Source organism: Pinus tabuliformis, chromosome 3_2 (genome assembly GCF_031772625.1).
Source record: "Pinus tabuliformis cultivar Carrire ecotype Pingquan chromosome 3_2, CPIR1, whole genome shotgun sequence".
Classification (NCBI taxonomy): domain Eukaryota; kingdom Viridiplantae; phylum Streptophyta; class Pinopsida; order Pinales; family Pinaceae; genus Pinus; species Pinus tabuliformis.
The window spans coordinates 382,807,285-382,823,537 of record NC_142302.1 but is presented as its reverse complement, the minus strand read 5'-3'; positions in this window follow the sequence as shown (position 1 = coordinate 382,823,537).

Below are 16,253 nucleotides of genomic sequence, written 5' to 3'. Positions count from 1 at the left end.
TTCCTGCTAAATAGTTTAAAAAGGATGGCCTCAAATGGGCAAAATAAAATACAGTTCATAGATACAACCATGTATCATCATGGGTTGATAAAGATATTGGTTGAGTTTTATTTAAAGAGCATACGAGATACCTGGGATAATTTCTTTATTAGAAACCATTTTCAAGAAGCGCCAGAGTTAGCTAAAGAAGATAATGTCAGAAGAAGTAGAAGAAAGAAGACAAAGATAACTATTGAAAACAAAACTGAATCTTCATTGTAGAAGAATGATGAAAAGCTAATCTCTGAAGAATTGATAGAGATCAGAAAGAAAATCAAGACAAGAGGGAAGATAAGAAAGGAGAAAAAGGTTATAAATGAGGAAAATGTAAGTCCTCCACAACCTAGAAGGAGCTTTAGACTCCAAGGTTTGATAAAGAAAACATCACCAAAAGGGCCAAAGCTTATAAATTTAGATTAGGAAACCCTAGTACCATCTCTTGTTAACATCTCTTCTGCACACAGTCCTCAAAATTCTCTTGTTTATCAGTTTGAAGTTAGCCCTAGCAGAAGATCTCGAGGCATAGACCTAGTGCAACAATAAATATATGATTATATAGAATCATTGGAGAAGAGAAGTGCCTCAATGAACCCAGAACCTTCTGTCAATACACAAGAACCTCTACTTGATGCTCTCAAACATAATATTTATGAATTAGAGATATTGAATAGACATATCAAACATGAAAATGAGAGCTTGAAGGAACAAAATAAATTGGACAACGCAATTCATGATAATACCATTTTGCATCTAGGATTGTGGTATAAGATAAACAGGAAATTGAAAAGAAAGAATAATGTTTTGAGCAAAGCAGTTATTAACCTCAAGTACAAGCTTCTTATGAGAAGGCCCAGAATGGAAGTCACTTCAAAGAAGAACAAAAGAAGGAAATTGGATGTACTAGCAGAGGTGTCTAAGCAAATGCAATAGGGAAGAAGAACTCACATTTTTGGAAAATTACATGAGGACATGGAATGACTTTGCAGTGGGGGTATGTTGAACCTCAGAATTGCCCTCTCCTTGACAATTTTTCTCACCTTTTTCCCTCACTTTCTCATAAGATTACAGACCCTAGTAAATGATAAATGCTAAGTTTTGTCTTAAGGAAAGCATTAAAATGACTACCATATTATATTTTCATGTTCTTTCTATTTGAGTAGATTTTTGCAATTTAGCTACAAAACGTAGCCTATTCTGTAGCTAACTGTAGATTTCGTAGCTACTCTCATGGTTTGGCAAGTTCCAGGTGTAAAATCAAGAATTGGGCCACATGGGCATTTCTAGAATCATCTCCACATGGATTCTATCCTATTCACTCAGTCCACATTGACAAAAAAGGGAGCCTAAGATCATGATCGAAGATGGAGTCGAAATACATTATCTGGAAGCAGTAGGAATCTTGATTTGCTCTTTTGTAGGAAATCAAGAGTCCAAAAATCCTATTGAAAATCTAATTCGAATTAGACACCTGAAGAAAGTTATCTCTCAAAAATTTGTGTTATTTTCCTTTAAATATCAGTTACATAGAACCAAGAAACAGTTCAGAAATTAAGTGTTAAATTCAGGCTTTTTGTTGATACTCTATATTCAGACTTCATTTTATCATAATATAAAGTTTGTGTGGTGAATGATTGGTTAAGAGCATCTTTAACTAACTAGCAGTCTAGCCAAATCAGTTGGAGAGGGCCCTTGCACTGGAGGAGGTATTTTATTGTTGTTTTTAGTTCAATTTGCATTACTCTGTTTTCAGCAAATCTGTTTTCTAATTAGGATAACATTTCATTCTATTTTTTTATCAATAGCATAGTGATAACTCACAATTATGTAGCCTTGTTCTTCTAAGATATTTCATGGAGAAAAATAACTCTGTTTCCAAATTGAATTAAGATTGAAGTGATAAGAATACACAGTTGCTTAGTTTTCTTACTGTTTTGTCATTCATTTTCTTAAAACAGAATTGTCAATTAACTGTGTTAATGGATGTTTTCAAAAGCCATTTCAAGATGATGATGATCCTAAAATAAATTGTTAAATGTATAATTCATATAGTGATTGAAATTACTCGGTACATTGTTATTAGCTTCCTAGGAACTTAGGAACTAAGGCATAATTGACTTCTTACATAACACTTCAAGAGGGTAATGCTTCACATTTGAATGTTGGAGAAAGTAAAAGTTGCATTAGTTGTTTACAGTTATTTTTACATGATTTCATCTTTTTGCTTTTAGATTCTCACTTAGTTACATACTCTTCTTATTTTTCTAGGACATTAGAAGTTAAAGTACACACAATTGCTTATAATCCATCTCAAGAAGATCATACTTCACAATTGAATGCTAAAGTAATCAGAAGTACTTTAATTGATTTCATTTTCTGTTTTTACTTGAAACAAACACTGCAATTTCATTATTGGTTTTAAGAATAGATCCATGGATTAGGACTAATGATAAGATAATATAGATGCTTTGTTTTCAAAATTAGATTCTAACTAGCCAACAGTTTTTGGTTTAGAGAATTAGATTAACTTAGGAACCTTTCTTTAGATTCACTTAAATCTTCTCATAGTTTTAGGTTGAACATTCTTAGACATCAAAGAACAAAAACCCCCAAAACAACATAAAATACAAAGCAAATAAGTAAGAAAATGTTAACTAAGCACATATAGTGCACCACACTTCATCAGTTTACAAACCTCGGTTGATAATTTATGCAAGCAATTTAGGACACTAAATTGACTAAACAAGTCTTAACTGAGTTAGAGGGTAACATTTTGACAAAACTTGTAATGAATGTATGATACCTCACATGCTTGGATTTTAATAAGTCTTGTCAGCTTGTCCTCAAAGGTCAACCCATCTAAACTTAAGGTAAGTAAACTTTCTTTGATCTCTTAACTGCACATAGAAATATGTTTGTCTTATTTTGTAAGAATGTCGGTTCTGATCGATAAATTATTGTTGGAGAATCATTATGAAAGGATTTTTCTATAACCATTGTGTTTTTCTTATTGATATCAGTTTTGTGATGCTTGTCTCTATTTTAAAGACCCAACTACGTTTGGGGAAACATTATGACAGAACCCTCAATTTGACAAGACTGATATTTGCTGCTAGATTTTTATCTAGGAATATTAGTATTTTAAAACTTTTCCTTGTTTGCAAACATATATTGTTGAGTTGGAAGTTGAAGTAACATAACTCAAACAAGAAAACAGGGAATTGCGAAAAAAAATTGTATTGTAGACAAACCGATTTGATATAAAGATCCACAGGATGTACTACTTTATTTAAGCAATTGGTTGTTTTATTATCATAAAATATATGTGCTAATTATTAATGGATAATTTTGTCTTAAAAAACAGGCAGAAATGGTTGAACTGCTTAAAAAAACAGGTATACAAACATAGAAATCTGGGTTTGCATTCTGTTGGATGAATATCTGTCTATGCACACCATTTGAATGTGGGTATCAATATTATTTTCATATCATGTTACAGTAATCTAGATAATGGTTTCTTTTGGGGTGGGGTGGGGGGGGGGGGGTGTGTGTAACATGCCCTTGAACTTTTGTTGTTTACCCATGAACCCATTCATCACCATTTTTCCTTAACTTGAATTAGTTTTTATATATTCCATTAAGTTGTTTGGAGAGAAAAGAAGCTTTAGCATTGTGTTTGTTAAATATGATTGGTATATGTTGATTTGATTCATTTAATTCTTGTTTGATTCATATATTTTAATTTTAATTCATTATTATTCACATTCATGTATAAAAACCTATTTGTGAGGGTTGAAGGCACAAATAATTCATCTTGAGGATATTGGATTTGTAGGTGTGGGTGAGTTCACTTCTTCTCGGGTGAATTTAGTATATATATTTTTTTATCTATCAAAAGATACACCGAAATTATGAGATTAAAAATATTTTTAAATTGCAAAGTTATTGGCATATGTGTGTTGCAAGGGTTTTTATTGTTTTATTATTTTGGGTCCGACTTTAATGTAAATCTAGCTATTTTGTTTTCAACCATTCTATTCAAAAGTATCAATTTCAATTTGCTAAGATTTGTGACTGCTTTGTAAAGTGCCTTTTTAAAATTTATTTTGATATAATTTCAATTGTGGTTTTAATTTGGATGTATTTTTATTTTAACTATTTAATTCAAAATTGTATTGTAATTATAAATGAACTAAAATTAATCAAAATTGAGAGTTATTTATATTTTATTTTTATTTTAATTGTTTTTTTATTTTGTTTAAACAAATTGCTTTTCATAGCTATTATTTTTATTGCCATTTTTATTGTGAATCTTTTAAGGGTGCTAGCTCAATGGAAGAGTACCTGCTTTATAAGAAGGAGGTTGGTGGTTCAATTCCACTGTGTCCTAATATGAATTAATCAATGATATTGTATTTTATTTTTAATTAAATGCTTTTAATATTGGTTTATTTCAATGGTGAGATATTTTTCTAGATTCATTATTTATATTGTCTCTAAAGAGACAAAAGTGATGTTGTATTACCTTTGAGTGTAATTTTTTATTGTCTCTAGCGAGACAGTAATTAGGATCAAAGACATTGTCTCTTTAAAGACAATATGTCTTTAATCCCAACTATTGGTCTCTAGAGAGACAAAAATGAAATTGTCTCTGGAGAGACAAAAATGGAATTGTCTATGGGGAGACAAATATGCTTGTGTTATATATTGTCTTTATAGAGACAATCTTTTAAGACAATTTAGTTTGAGACACCCGCTTAAAGACAATATTTGAGACAATACACAAGTTTTCTTTCATCTCAAGTTAAGAAAATTTACCCAAAAATTGTCTTAAAGATTGTCTTAAAATCCCCCTTTGTGTTGTAGTGTATTTATATGAAGATTTACAATGATTGTGAAATTTTCTTGATTTATAGGAAATACAAGTAACATAATAAACAAAAAAGAGTTTAACAATGAGATTAAATTACATCAAAATATGGTCGACCATGATCAGTGTGTTTATGGTCAACCACAGTCAACCATGAGCAGCTATGGTTAATGATGGCCAACCTTGATTAACCATGGTTTAATTTCATCAACCATGATCAAACTTGATTAAAGTCTCTTTCATCATGATCAACGATGATAGTGAACCATGGAAAATCATGGTCAGTCATGGTCAATCATGATTAACCATGTTTTATAAAATCAAACATGGTCAACAATGGTTGAACGCTGCATTGTGACAAAGATTGTCTCGATATGAAAATAAATTACAGTCAATCATGGTCCAATGTCACATTGTAACAAGGATTTTTCAATATGAAAATCAACCATGGACAACGATGTTTATTTTAATGTTTATAATATTTAACTTAGGGTTTATATACCTTGGGTTTATATTATTATTCCCTTAGGTTTAATATTATTCCCTTGGGTTTATAATATCAATCATGGTCAAATGTCACTTTGTGACAAGGATTGTCTCGATATGAAATTCATTCATGGTCAACCATGGTCCAACGTCGCATTGTGAAAAGGATTGTCTCAATATGGTAATCAACCATTGTTAACCATAGTAAACCATGCTTATTTTAGGGTTTATAATATTTATCTTAGGGTTTATATACCTTGGGTTTATAATGTTTACCCCTTGGGTTTATAATATCAATCCCCTAGGTTTATTAATCTAACAGTTCATATTCATAGGGTTTAATATTATTCCCTAAGGTTTGTATCCCCTTGGGTTTTTAGTATTAATCCCTAGGATTTATTATTCCTTTGGGTTTATAACATCAATCATGGTCAACCATGGTGAATCATGGTGAACAATGGTCAATCATTATTGACCATGGTCAACCATGTTTTATAAATTCAATCATGATCAACCATGGTCCAACATTGCATTGTGACAAATATTGTCTCAATATGAGAATCAACCACGGTCAAATGTTGCATTGTGAAAAAGATTCTCTCAATTTTAAAATCAATCATGGTCAACCATGGTCAACCACAATCCAATTTCCCATTCTGACAAGGATTTTTTCAATATCAAAATCAACCATGGTCAACCATGGTTAACCATGTTTATTTTAGTGTTTATAATATTTATCTTAGGGTTTCTATACCTTGGGTTTATAAAATTAGTCCTTTGGGTTTAATATTATTCAACCATGGTCAACCATGTTTTATAAAATCAATCGTGGTCAACCATGGTCTAACATTGCATTATGATAAATATTGTCTCCATACGAAAATCAATTATTGTCTCAATCATGGCACAATGTCTCATTATGACAAAGGTTGTCTCAATATGATAATCATGGTCAACCTTTGTCAAACATGGTCAACCTTGTTTTATAAAATAAAACGTTGGCATCCATGGTCAATCATGGGCAAACATCACATTGTGACAAAGATTGTTTTGATATGAAAATCAACTATGGTTAAGCATGGTCAACCATGCTCCTATGTCGCCTTGTGACAAAGATTGTCTCAATATGAAAATCAACCATGGTAAACCATGTTTATTTTAGTGTTTATAATATTTATCTTAGGGTTTATAATATTAGTCCCTTAGGTTTAATATTATTCCCTTGGGATCATAATCCCTTAGGGTCTTAGCATTAATCCCTTGGGTTTATTATTCCATTGGGTTTATAATATAAATGCCTTGGGTTTATTATTCCCTTGGATTTATAATATCAATCATGGTCAATCATAGCCAACTGTCATCAACTGCAGTAATCCATGGTCAAATGTCATATTTTGACAAAGATTGTCTCAATATGATAATCAACCATGGTCCAACGTCGCATTGTGACAAAGATTGTCTCGATATGTAAATTAGTCATGGTAAAGCATGGTCAACCATGGTCCAACGTCACATTCTAACAAGGATTGTATAAATATCAAAATCAACCATAATCAACCATGTTTATTTCAGGGTTTATAAAATTTATCTTAGATTTTAGATACATTGGGTTTATAATTTTTATCCCTTGGGTTTATAATATCAATCCTTTGGGTTTATAATATAGGGGTTCATATTACTAGGGTTTAATATTATTCCCTTATGTTTATAATCCCTTAGGTTTTTAGTATTAATCCTGAGGGTTTATTATTCCCTTGGGTTTATAATATCAATCATGGTTAACCATGTTTTATATATTTAATCATGGTCAACCATGGTCCAATGCCACATTGTGACAAAGATTGTCTCAATATGAAAATCAACCATGGTCAACCATGTTTATTTTACTATTCATAATATTTATCTTAAGGTTTATATACCTTGGGTTTATAATATTAGGCCCTTGGGTTTAATATTATTCAACCACGATCAACTATGTTTTATAAAATCAATCGTGGTCAACCCTGGTTAATCATGGTCAACAATGGTACAACATTGCATTGTGACAAAGATTGTCTCAATATGAAAATTAATTATTGTCTCAACCATGGTTCAACGTCACACTATGACAAAGATTGTCTCAATATGATAATCATGGTCAACCATGTTCAACCATGGTCAATCATGGTTAACCTTGGTCAACCATGTTTATTTTAGTGTTTATAATATTATTCAATAGTATTCCTTGGGTTCAATATTATTCCCTTGGGTTCATAGTTCCTTGGGGTTTTAGTATTATCCTTTGGGTTTATAATATCAATTCCTTGGGTTTATTAGTCTAAGGTTTCAACCATGGTCGAGCATGGTCCAACATTGCATTGTGACAAAGATTGTTACATTATGAAAATCAACCATGGTCAACCACATTTATTTAAGGGTTTATAATACCTATCTTAGGGTTTATGTACCTCAGGTTTATATTATTCCCTTGCTTTTCTAGTATTAATCCATTGGGTTTATTATTCCCTTGGTGAATCATGGGCAACCATGGTCAGCTATTTTCAACTATGTTTTATAAATTCAATCATTATCAACCATGGTCCAACGTTGCATTATGATAAATATTGTCTCAATATAGGAATCAACCATAGTTAACCATATTTATTTTAGTGTTTATAATATTTATCTTTGGGTTTATATACCTTGGGTTTATAAAATTGGTCCTTTAGGTTTAATATTATTCAACCATGGTCAATCATGGTCAGCCATGTTTTATAAAATTAATCGTGGTCAACCATGATCCAACGTTGCATTGTGACAAAAATTATCTCAATATGAAAATAAATCATTTTGTCAACCATGCCCCAACGTCGCATTATGACAAAGATAGTATCAATATGATAATCATGGTCAACCATGGTCAATCATGGTCAACCTTGGTCAACCATGGCCAACCATATTATATAAAATCAAATGTGGTCATCCATGGTCAATCATGGTTGAACATCGCATTGTGATAAAGATTATTTTGATATGAAAATCAACCATGGTTAAGGATGGTCAACCATGGTCCAATGTCACATTATGATAAAGGTTGTCTAAATATGAAAATAAACCATGATAAACCATGTTTATTTTAGTGTTTATAATATTTGTTCTAGAGTTTATATACCTTGGGATTATAATATTAGTCCTTTAGGTTTAATATTATTCCCTTGGGTTCATAATCCATTGGGGTCTTAGTATTAATCCCTTGGTTTCATTATTCCATTGGGTTTATAATATCAACCCCTTGGGTTTATTATTCCCTTGGATTTATAATATTAATCATGGTCAACCATGGTCAATCATAGCCAACCATGATCAACCGTGGTAAACCATAGTCGAATGTTGCATTGTGACAAATAGTTTCTCAATAAGATAATCAACCATGGTCCAAAATCGCATTGTGACAAATATTGTCTCGATATGTAAATCAATCGTGGTAAACCATGGTCCAATGTCGCATTGTGACAAGGATTGTCTCATTATGGAAATCAATCATGGTTAGGCATCTTTATTTTGTGGTTTATAAAATTTGTCTTAGAGTTTATATACCTTGGGTTTATAATTTTTATCCCTTGGGTTTTTAGTATTTATCCCTAGGGTTTATTATTCCCTTGGGTTTATAATATCAATCATGGTCAACCATGGTCAACGATGTTTTACAAATTCAATCATGGTTAACCATGGTCCACCGTCACATTGTGACAAATATTATCTCAATATGAGAATCAACAATGGTCAACCATGGTCCAATGTCACATTGTAACAAAGATTCTCTCTATTTGAAAACCAATCATGGTCAACCATGGTCCAATGTCACATTTTGACAAGCATTGTCTCAACATAAAAATCAACCATGGTCAACCATGTTTATTTTAGTGTTCACAATATTTATCTTAGGGTTTATATAACTTGGGGTTATAATATTAGCCCCTTGGGTTTAATATTATTAAACTGTGGTCCAACATGAGATTGTGACAAAGATTGTCGCAATATGAAAAGTAATCATTGTCTCAAACATGGTCCAATGTCGCATTATGAAAAAGATTGTCTCAATATAATCATGGTCAACCATGTTCAACCATGGTTAACCATGTTTAACCATGGTCAACTATGGTCAACCATGGTCAACCATGGTTATTTTAATGTTTATAATATTTATGTTAGGGTTTATATACCTTGGTTTTATAATATTAGTCCGTTTGGTTTAATATTATTCCCTTGGGTTCATAATCCCTTGGGGTTTTATTATTAATCCCTTGGGTTTATAATATCAACTCCTTGATTAATCATCTTATCATGAGACAATGAGTTCAAATGGAAAGCTCTACTAGGGTTTCAATTAGGGTCTAAAGATTGCACAAAGTCAGATATGAAGCATTCTATTATTTTTTTCATAGGTAGAGGATTTTGATAGGAAACATGAATGTCTCGACAAGGAGGGGAGATACCCTCCTACAAAAATGTGGCCGTAAGAGAATCGAGACAACAAAATGGTCCATCTGCATCTCCAAATGTTGGGGTCGTCTCGGTCATGGGGGTGTAGTGGCATGCATAACTAAGGGGGTAATTCCTTCCTAGGGCCACCAAGAATTTGAGGTTTGTGATTCCACCCAACAAGCTGGAAAATTACAGAAAATGTATGAAATACCATGCCCTGATCTATAAATTTATAGGTATTTTGCCTTTGGAGAGAGATCTGCTAAAATGGATTCAGTTGAAATGGCAACAAAAGCGCCATACAGATCTGAAACTAGGCGCTCAAGGCTTCTTCACATTCATTTATACAAGTTTGGAAGACAAGGAGAAGATCTTCGAAAATGGTTTGTATTTCTATTATAATGGAGGGTTATTCATGAGATTTTGAAAAGAATGTTATAACCCAGATCGAGAGCAATTTATGGTTGCACTAATATGGTTGTGGATTTTTTCTCTGCCTGTAGACTTCTGGGATCCATATATCCTCAAAGGTATTGGAAATTCTGATTATTGCTTTGTAAAAGTTGTAGACTCAACTCATCGGCAGAGATACACATCCTATGCTCGCATTTGGGTTCATATGAATATAATTGAGCCAATACCTAAATTCATAGAGCTGGAATATCAAGATGAAGTGTGACAACAACCTTCAGATTATTAGCATATTCCATTTCGTGGTAGATGTTGCCATGAATATGACCATCTGTATAAATCTTGCCCTCTAAATCAAACGGAGAAAGGAGACCCCCAAGTCACAACAAATGGTGGTCAATATTTGGTGGATAGAGAGGGATTCCAAGAGGTATCCTATAAGAAAAAACCATCAACGAAGCAATCCTAGCCCAATGCGTAGCAACAAGAGAAGAGAAATCTAGACCCTCAAAATTGATTCAACATATTACAAGAATAAGGGGAAACTTCGAACCTCGCAACAAAACAAGTTGATTCATCGCCTAGGGTTTTTCCAAAAAGAAACTCTAAGCCCAAACGAAAGGCACAAGATGAGTTGGAAGAGGAGGGATCATATCAGAATGAAGGCTAGAGCACTATGGAGATCGACCACTCAAAAGAGGATTTAAGCACAAAAGAATAGGTCCTGAAAAGATTATTGAATGAATGGAGAAATTTGGATGAATGTGTTATCCCCAAGGACCAAAAAAGCTATACAAGAAGACATTCTAGCAATACCAGGCCAAACAAAGCCAGAAATGGCCAAAACCAATGGGATCCCAAATGGGCAGCCCAGCCGACCAAAGTGGCCCAGGTAAAGGAGGGAAAAAAAGAGGTAGAAATAACTTACAAGAATCAATACAAATGTTGGGGGACTTGCTAGTGAACTCAGGTGGGGTGGTACCACTTGTCGTGGTTTTCCACCAACCTAATAAGTATTCTTAATGATTTTTCTCTCCCGGAATGTGAGAGGCCTCAACAACAGAGTAAAAAAGAGGTATTTAATAGAAATATTAAAGAAACACAAGTCGAGCATTGTGATGTTGCAGGAAACCAAAGTATCTGGGGCTCGGCTTCAGGAAATAACTAGTAAGACGAAACTAATGTATGAAGTGATGGCCCTAGATGTGTTTGATAGTGCAGGAAGGGTGGTGATTCTTTAGAAACCATCTAACATCATCTTTCACTACTGGATGAGTATGCCTCACATCATTTCAGGATGATTCCATCATATAGGTACCAGAGACTCGACTATCATTTCTGGTATTTATGGCCCTAACATTCCAGGAGAGAAAATTGCCTTCCTCTAGATGATAGGAAGGTTCAAGCAGCTTTTTCAAGAAGAGTTATGGATCATTCGGGGTGACTTCAATATCATTACTTCGCTAGAAGAGAAAAAAGGAGGTATTAGGAGACAAGATCCAGAAATGGAGACATTTAGAGATCTCATTATAGATCTAAAATTAGTCGACATACCCACACACAATGGAGTGTATATGTGAAACAATAGAAGAGGGGGTCAGCACCAAGTTTCTAGTCACTTGGATCACTTCCTTATGTCAGAAGGGCTCATAAGTAGAGATATTTTCTTTGAAGTGACTATCCTTCCATGCCTAGGGTTTGACCATTAGCCAATCCATCTGGAAATGGATTTGAAGCTCGCTCTGAGAAACCACCCTTTCCACTTTGAATCCTTTTGGCTCTGAAACCCTAATTTTCTAGATAAAGTCAAAAGCTAGTGGAAGAATAGTGAGGTTCACAGTAGGAACTGCATGCATACATTTCAGCTCTAGTTGAAAGAGCTCAAGCAACAAATAAAAGAGTGGAATAAGTTGGAGTTTGGCCACATTATGAAAGATCAACTTGATCTCCAAAAGATAATGCAAACCATCCAACATAAAATGATAATAGAGGGTCGCTCTGACACCCTAGTGACTGAAGAAGGAAGGGTCCTCACGCACCTAGAAGAAACGTGGAAACATGAGGAAATCCTATTGAAACAAAAATCCTGGATCTAGTGGTAAGAGAAGGGGAAAATACTAGGTTCTTTCATAAAGCCATGATTCAACATCGTCAACACAATAAGATCTTATCTCTAAAACACCCCATTGTAATCGAATGGTCAATCATGAAGAGATGGAAACCCTCTTGGTCAACCATTTCCACAATCTTCTCTCTGAGCCAGACCAAGATAGGTAAGACGCTATTAAGCAAAACACCAATCAGATTTCCCATTTGGTGAGGAGAGAGTAGAACATAGAACTAATGCACAAATTTACTTTAGGGTAAGTGGAATATGTCATCAAAGAGCTAGCTAGGAACAAAGCACTTGGTCCAGATGGCTTCACGACGAAGTTTTTTCATGCGACCTAGCACTCCATGGGTCAAGATATTCTAGTAGTCATGGAGGATTATCGCAGATCTCAAAAGGTAAATCAAGGTCTCAACTCTTCCTTTATTTCTTTAATCCCTAAAATGGTGTAATCTGAGAAAACCCAAGGTTTCAGGCCAATTTCCCTTTGTAATGTTATATATAAAGTCATTTCTACGATGATGGTCAAGATATTAAAACCTTTTCTTCTGAAACAGATCTCTCCTCAACAAACTGGTTTTGTTCAAAATCCTTGATGGCATCATAACCACTCAAGAAGTTAGCCACTCCCTTAAGCAGATGAAAGTGAAAGGAATGATGATAAAACTTGATCTGGCCAAAGTCTATGACTGACTCAGTTCACCCTATCTTCTTGCCATTTTGCATGATTTTGGCTTTGACCCTAGATGGATTGACTAGATCTTGTTTTAATTTCCTCACCAACAATATCAATCCTCCTCAATGGCTCCCCTATGATAACTTTCAATCCTTTTCACAAGATTTTCCAAGGTGATCCTCTCTCCCCCTTCGTGTTCATTCTAGAAGCAGAGGGTTAGGGCATTACATTAAGCTAGTTATTCAAGCGAGAACTATAAGTGGGATCCGTCTATGGAGGAATGATCTTTCACTCAGCAATTTGTTAATGACAATATGTTGTTTTTCCAAGTCTCCCTCTGATAAGCCAAGGCCTTAAAAGTCATTCTCTAGGATTTCATGCAAGCCTCTAGTACAGTGATTAATAATGACAAATCAAACATTTTCTTCTTCAATACCCCATCCCATACATAGGCCTTTTTAGCCAGAACCCTGGGGTTCACCATTGGGTCATTTCCTTTGAAATATCTTGGGATGCCTCTGGTCCTTAACCCCCTTAGAACCTCTTGTTGGAAAGACCTTCTCAACCATATTCAAGCCAGATTGCATCAATGGTCCTTCAGAGCGCTTAACATAGGAGGGTGTGTGGTCCTTCTTAAGGCAATACTCCAATCAATGTCGATCTATCAGTTGTCAGGCCTTGCTGCTCCAGAGGCCTCCTGCTCTAACATTGTGGACATTTTCAAGAATTTTCTATGGAGGGGTGCTCAGGAAGCTAAAAAATGGGCCCTAGTTGCATGGGACATTATCACAAAACCAAAGCTCTCAAGGAGTTTTGGGCTTCAGGACCCCTTCATCCTTAATCAAGTAATGGGGATGAAGCTATGCTAGAGATGGATACAAGGGGGATTTGATTTATAGAAGACTATATGGATGAGAAAATATTGAATGCCAGGTTCCACAAGAGACATCCTAAGAGTTCAAAACATTTCAAAAGGGTCATCAATATGGAATCTTGTTGTGACAAACAAATACCTTATTAGTTTGCAAACCTTTTGGGAAACTGGGGATGGTATGAAGGCACTCTTTTAGCATGAATCCTAGAAATAACACCCTAAGCTCTTCAATCGACAAGATTTAGCAGACATTTTCATATTCACCAATAGCCAGAATTGTATGGTAGTGGAGTAGTTTTGGAAGCCATCCCAAACACGACATGGCGAAAGTGGAAAGAACCTCACTATTGGTCATATGCCCCACATTCAATCCAATGGGAGGTGTTTAAAAAGGAGCTTGCATTGAGAAAGTTAGCAACCATGGAAGGACCAAATTTTTTAAGATGGGGATATACACCACGAGCAATGTTGTCAATCAAGGAGGCTTATAGGTTAGCTATGGAGGAGCATCTAGAACCTGGGAATCCGATATGGAGGAAAATATGGACATGTAAGTTTTGTCCGAAAGTAACATATTTCCTGTGGCTGGTGTGCCAAAAAATAATTTCAGCCTGGGATCAAATTCAAAAAAGGGGTATCCAAGGCCCTAAAAAATGTTGCATGTGTGACTCTAATGCAGAATACATGGAGCACCTTCTCAATTCATGTCCCTTAGTGGAGAAGCTATGTAGAAATATAGGGAAACTCTTTGGATGTCTCGACCGAGATGCAACTAGCATCAAGATGTCCATAGAATTATGGAGGAAAGGAATTTCCTCTAACCGAGTCTTAAATAGGGCGTGGAATATTTCCTGGGCTGTGGGAAATTTGGAAAGAAAGAAACAAACAAGTGTTCAAAGATAAAAGACAATCTTAGGAAGATATATGGAAAGGTACCATCCAAAATATAAGAGAAACCATTCTAGCAAAAAAATGGCACCCTGATGAATAGCAAGTAGCACCGCATGAAGTCTAGATTCTTGCTAATTTAAATCTATCTCCTCAAACGCTTACCTCGACCCTGGATTATTTGAAATTCCATCCCCCTCCTGAGAGCTTCCTCAAGTTGGTTTTCAATGGTGCGTCTAACGACAATCTAGGGGATGCAGCGTCCAGAGGGATGTTTAGAGATTCTCAAAGTCGGGCTCTCCACCTATATGCAACATACTGTGGCTTTGCCATGAATAATGAAGAAGAATTTAATGCAATCAATCATGGCCTCCTTGTAGCCCGAAGGGGAGGAATTAAAAGGTTGGAAATTGAGGGGGACTCTAGAATGCTTATTGAAGTCAACAAGAACTTGAATCAAGGTACCCAATCAGATATGATTAGTAAAAGTTGGAGGACATCCCGTCTCTTCCAGGAGATCAATGAAATACTTCATTATTTTGAATACATTATACCATCCCATGTTCTAAAATCGGGTAATAAAGCGACATACTTTTTGGCCAACTGGAGCTATCAACATAAGGAGGAATCTATTAACACCCAATGGCAGAACATTCAAAATCACGAGGATTTAGAACACCTTCATCTCATCCTCGAGCAAGATATCCCTCAGACCCAGGATCTAGAGATAGAAGGTAACTAAGTCCCCCCCGATCGGGGTGAGATCAGGCCAAGCAACCCACCTTGGGATTCGATTGATGGACGAAGCATTGAGAGACAAGGTAGGGAGGTGACCATACGTCAGTATAAGCATGCAGGAATAACGAGTAGTTATGGTTTGATCCATGCAGATGATGAAGTGAAAGGACACACAAGGGAAGGGGCAAGGGAGGTGTTGTGACCACCAACAACCCCCCTCCTTCTTTAGTATTAGCAATAACGCTAAAGAAGTGGGGACCCTTAGTAAAAAATCCAAAAAGATTTTATAAAAATTTTTGTATTATACTCCTAAAAAATACATCGCACGGAGAAGAGTCAAGCATTCCTTTATGAGCACATTAAAACAACTGCGAAGAAACGGCGCGAAATTCACCGCATCGCATACATTAAGAAGCGCCCATAAATGAATAAACTTAAGAAATCTCCGATGGTCGATATGCAACATCGCATATCACAACGTCGCATAAACAGCACACAAATAACTTAACAAATTGCAGCCATCTGCGATGCTGCGATCTGCGATAAAAGCGATGTTGCGATCTGCGATAAAAGCGATGTTGCGATCTGTGATAAAAGCAATCTGCGATCTCGCTATGCTGCGATGCTACGATCTGCGATAAAAGCGATCTGCGATCTTGCGATGATGCGATCTGCACGATTCTGCGATACGAGTCGCAGA